The following is a 6089-nucleotide window of genomic DNA, read 5'->3' as shown; positions in this document are numbered from 1 at the left end:
TCGAAGTCTGAAATTAAATTGAAAAAGACGTGAAAGTTTAGAAGGCAACATGATATTTTCTCAATAATAAAGTATCAAAGTTAAGAATGGGTAAGAGGCTTTATGGGTTCGTGTTGTTGCTCCTTCTCCTCTTGGCTTCTAGTATCTCTCTGTTCTCCCTAATAGTCAGATTTGTTTTTTACACAACTTATTTTCACAACCATCTCATTTTTTATCCTGCAATTTTTTTTTTTGGAAGTAAAATTGGTTGTTTACAAAATATTATTTTCTCGTTGTACAACAATAATTTAATTTAAAAAATCACTATTAAAAATATATATAATTTTTTGGTAAGTACTATTAAAGTATGTTATCTGAATATCAAATAAATTATATGATATATATGAAATTAAAATAGAACAAAAAATTGACATTCCTAAAATCGTTTTGCCTCCCCATGTGAACGTTGTAATACTAATGGACAGTTTCAAGATCTAACATGTTGAGGATATATTATAAATAATAAAATTGTGTCTTTTATATGAGTTGATGGTCAATAATTTAATATAGTATTTGAGCAAGGAATGTCCTATGTTCGAACCCCATCCCCTATCCGGGGTGTGTAAAAGTACAAAAAATATAAATAAGTTGTCCCTTTCTTAAATGAGTTGATATTCAACAATCTAAACCCAATGCTCAAAATCCTACCTCTTTGGCAATCACTCTCCCATAAAATCTATTATTTAAGAATCATAATTGAATTGAAAATTTTCAAAGTTTTGGAAGTTTTATTCCAACAATTTACAGTTATATATTTTGTAAATTTAAAGACTAATATAGTTTTTATGGTGTTTCTAATTATAAAAGAGACAGTGATGCAAATTGAAGCAACAATATGCAACGCACAAAGCATTTCATTCAGAGGAATGTGTTTCTTCAAGCGGAATTGTGAAATAGCTTGTGAGAAAGAAGGTTTTGAAGCAGGAGGTTGCCATGGAATAAAGCGTCAATGCATTTGTACTAAGCCATGCTTTGGAGGCGGAGGCGGAAGTGAAGGTGGAGGTGAAACTGGAGGTGGAGGCAGACGCAGAGATGGAGGCGGAGAAGGAGGAGGTGATAAAGGAGGAGATGGGGGGTGATGCACCTCCCGGACATGTTGAGGAGTAATGTGCCTTTTAATAGTAAACTTATAATAAAATAATTACAATAATAAAATCTTTCATCTCTTGTAAGTCTTTAATCATATCATTCCTTAATCCGATATCAAATTTCTATTATAAGCCCTTAATTTTGTTTGCTTTCGCTGTATTTGGTGGGGAGAATTGGAAAGGGAAAGAAAAAATATAAGTGAAATGCGAATAAAATTTATTTATATTTCACTTAATTTCACACATGTTTTCATTTTTCCTTTCCAAATCATTTCCTAAATTCCCTAACCAAACACTACATTACTATTTTACATTCTTATTATGCCATGATACCTGTGGACCAATGGGGCTGCTAAGCACAACCCGCTGTTGGCCAATTAAATGACACTATTTTGTGGTTGTCTTCAGAAAGTCCCTATTAAACAAAATGACCTTGTCTGCATGTTCTTCAAATCCGCATCCATTTGCTCTTATCAGAACCTTCTATAAGTTGATAGGTCCAAAATGTTTCAGCATCAAAGAGAAAGAGAACAGATAAATAATGGGATTGTTCAACTTTAAATCAATTTCGGTAGTATTTTGAATGCTCTAGAAGTACTCAAAATGCTTTGCTGGCAGAACTTATCACTTTGCAAGGACTATGCTGAACCAATTAAGTTCCTTCGAGCAAAAAAAATGAAAGTAGTTCCTTCAGTACTTTACATATCTTTGATTTTCAAATTACAAAAAACAAAGTATACAAATGAACTGAGAGACATAGTCAAGAGAGATATATCGTTTTGAGAAAAAAAATACTAGGATAGAGAGAGAGAGAGAGAGTAGTTAAGTGGGTTGTTGGGTATGAATATCGAGCCCTAGATCCAATGGAGGTTTGGAAGGGCCCCCCTTATGGCTTGGGGGGTCTACGTACATTTAATTTCTATACTTATATATAGATTATGAGCATCTGAAATAGGATATTTTGTATTAGATAATTTTTGTGATCAAAATTTCAAATTGCGTGTAATTGGTATATTAATTGTGTGAGGGTATTTTCGTCAATGCATATGCTTGCAACAAGCCTAGAAGATTTGTTTCATTACCCATTAAGGTATACATTGCATACATGATTTTAATTCATATTGAAAAAGGTTTTGTTCAAAAAGAGTTTTTAAAGATTTTCAAAAACCTGTTTTAAATTGATTTGCAAAATCTGTCTTTTCCTTAAAGAGCAATTGATCGCTTGGACACGCACGATCCATTGGTAAGAGACCATATTGGTTTAATTAAAGACCGCGTTCTAAACCTAGGTCAACTTACACAAGAATTTCCAAGTCAGGGCTCACCCTAATAACCAGTAATATCCTCATACCATTACCAAATTTAAACCCAAAACCACCCTGTCTTAATCCCACATTTAATATACCCAAGCCGGTTCATAATTAATACATGGTAGGGTACAACAAGAGGAAATAATCATAAATCAATAAGCCATGCATGATAACTAAAATAAAGATCACTAAAGATGACTTAAGAATTATCACATAAATTTTTAGCTTTCCCTTAAAAATGAAATTTTTAGCGGTGACCAATCTTAAAGAAAAATAGGAAATCCATACCAAAAGAGGTCCGATGATCACAATATTTTTTATTGGAGGTAGTTCATTAAGTTAGGAAGATATGTCTTGAAGAACGCTAGAGCTAAAAATCATTTTAAGATGGAGAATTTATTTTTGGAAATAAACTGGTATTTTCAAACAGTGAGTTTCAGCAGGTTCTAGCCCAGATAGTCGAGCAAGGATCCTCTAGAGTGATTTTTTCCTAAAGTTTCCTAGAGTGCTACATTGTGTGGTTGAGATTTACTGGCAAGTCACATCAATTTTTCTGATGTGACTTGCCAGTAAATCTCAACCACACAATGTAGTACTCTAGGAAACTTTAGAAAAATTTTACTCTAGAGGATCCTTGGTACAGATATTCTAGGTTTGAAAAATGAAAAGAGGCACTACAACAAAAACATACTTTAGTGGCACTACACTAGTGGCATATTTTTAGAAAATGTCACAAAAAATGATATTTAGTGGCACGTTTTTTAAAAATGCCACAAAATGACAAACATAAAAGGCTCTAGTGACATTTCAATGAACAAGTGTCACAAAACTACAACAAAAACATACTTTAGTGGCACTACACTAGTGGCATATTTTTAGAAAATGCCACAAAAATGATATTTAGTGGCAGGTTTTTGAAAAATGCCACAAAACGACAAACATAAAAGGCTCTAGTGACATTTCAATGAACAAGTGTCACAACACTACAACAAAAACATAGTTTAGTGACACCATACTAGTGGCATGTTCTTAAAAAATGTCACAAAAAGAATATTTGGTGGCATTTTTTAGAAAAATGTCATAGAGCCACAAACATACAAAGCTCTAGTGGCATTTCAATTAAAAAAAGTGCCACTTCACTACAACAAAAATGTCACTACAACAAATTTACACTTTAGTGACACTACACTAGTAGCATGTTTTTAGAAAATGCCACAAAAATAAAAATTGACATTAAATGTTTTAGAAAAATGCCACAGAACCACAAAACATATAAGGCTCTAGTGACATTTCAATAAAGAAATGTCACATCAATTTTATGACATTTTATAAAATAATGACACAAAAAATTATGTTCGTGACATTTACCAACGGATGCCACTAAACTTTAGTTGCAATGGCATTTTTTAAAAAATGTCAGGACACTAGATAGGTACAAATTACTTTTTATAGCACTTAGGTGAAAAGTGTCATAAACAAATATTTTATAGCATTTTGAGAAATGGCACTAAGCCAAAAACTTTCCAAGCATATAATGACATTTTTGAAAAAACAAAAAATGCCAATATATTTTCTAAATTTTTAAAATGCAGTAAATGATTAAAAATAAATGAATTAAACTCAATATACACTATAGGAAAAAGCATATTCGGCGACTAAATTTCCTGACCAAAAAAATTTGGTCGCTGAAAGTAGCGACCAAAACAGCATTAGTTGCCAAAAGTAAAGCTTTTTGGCGACTAAACAATTTTAGTAGCCAAAAGTCTACAATTGGCGACTAAAACTAAGTTTGGTCGCTGATTATATGGGTTTTAGTGACTAAAAAATTTTTAGTAGCCCAAAGTAAAGCTTTTTAGCGACTAAAAAAATTTAGTAGCCAAAAGTCTACAATTGGCGACTAAAAATAAGTTTGGTCGCTGATTATATGGGTTTTACCGACTAAAAAAATTTTAGTTGCCAAAAGTAAAGCTTTTTGGTGCCAAAAAAATTTTAGTAGCCAAAAGTCTACAATTGGCGACTAAAAAATAAGTTTAGTTGCCAAAAGTTGTCATTTTTAGCGCGAGAGAACTAAAATCCTAATGTGGGAATAAAATTTTTTGGTGACCAAAATTTTGGTAGCTGAAAGTGCATCTTCGGCGACCAAATCCGATTTTGGTCGACAAAAGTTAAGTTTTTTAGCAACTAAAAAATAATTAGTAGCCAAAAGTATAGAATTGGCGACTAAAAAATATTTTTAGTCGCCAAAAGTGGTCTTTTTTTTATTTTGGTAGTAAATAGTTTATTTTACATAAATTATGTTCAATAAAATAATTATGTTTATACATATATTTTTATATTAATATGAAAGTATGTACTATATAAATAATATATGTTGCATATATAATCATGTGGTGCTATAGAGGTGTAGTGGGAAGAGTGTGGTGTATAAGGTTTATGGTGCGGAAGGTTGGCAGTTCGAGTCTCCGCAAGAGCGAATCAAATTGTTCTACAACAAATTATCGTCATGAATGACACTTGATAGCGTCACGAATAGTGCCTACCATGACATTAAAGTGTCACTGAAAGGTTTTAGTCTTGATGGTGTAATGACACTTACAAGTGTCACTAACTCTTTTTTTAATGGCGCTTGATAGTGCCACAAATAATATCTACCATGACATTAAAATGTCATTGAAAGTTTTCAACCATGATGGTGCAGTAGCACTTGCAAGTATCTACCATGGCACTCGTATCTACCGTGGCACCGATAGAAGTGGCATTTGTTCCAAATGCCACAAGACCAAAAAATGTCATTAGAAGAATAGTTTTGTGGCACTTTCAAATGTCACTAAACTAAGAAAATGTTGTAGTGAGGGATCAAATGACGTCAAAAAGAGGTGAGATCAGAATCATTTATTATATATTAGGAATACTTCTACAGAGAATTTGAAGCCTGAAAGTCCCTATAACATGGCGAATTAATTTTTATAAGAAAGTCGGACATAATTTGTTGCATTTTAGTAAATTATTAATTTCTCCTTCAATACTTTCTAGATTTTTTAGAAGCATATGAAAGATAACTAATATATCTAACTATTCCAAGTGATCTTGCATGAAAATACGTTTTATGGAGAAAATGGAAGTGGCTGTTTTTGCTAGATTACATACAGTAGCTGAGAAAATAATTGTTTTGGGTGTAAAATACTCCTTAATGAGCCTATAAAAATGGACAAACTTCACTTTACCCCACTGTGGTTTGGGTCATGTGCGGTTTATCCCTTAAGATTTGAAAATGACTACATAACCCCCACGTGGTTTGTGGACTAAAATGACTACATCCCTTAAGATTTGGAGTTTCTATTTACACACATTCTTTCCACTCTTTGCACATTCTTCTCACTACACACACCTAAAAAATTAATCCCAAATTATTTTGCTCACTGCACACAACTTTTATTCCATATCTACCCCCCCACACACACACACCCAGACCCCCAAACCCAGCTCTCTGAATGGTGCATTAACACACCTATTCCACTGTCAGCCCCATCTCTCACACACGTCCATCTCTCACAGTCTACCTTTCGTCCCCAAAAGCTACATCCATCCATTAAAGACATCTCATTGAAGCATTGAAGACATCTCATTGAACCATTGAAGGAATTCTTCACAT

Source organism: Camellia sinensis, unplaced genomic scaffold, assembly GCF_055761805.1.
Source record: "Camellia sinensis isolate YWXY unplaced genomic scaffold, ASM5576180v1 Unanchor1, whole genome shotgun sequence".
NCBI lineage: Eukaryota > Viridiplantae > Streptophyta > Magnoliopsida > Ericales > Theaceae > Camellia > Camellia sinensis.
Note: the sequence above shows the minus strand (reverse complement) of the source record.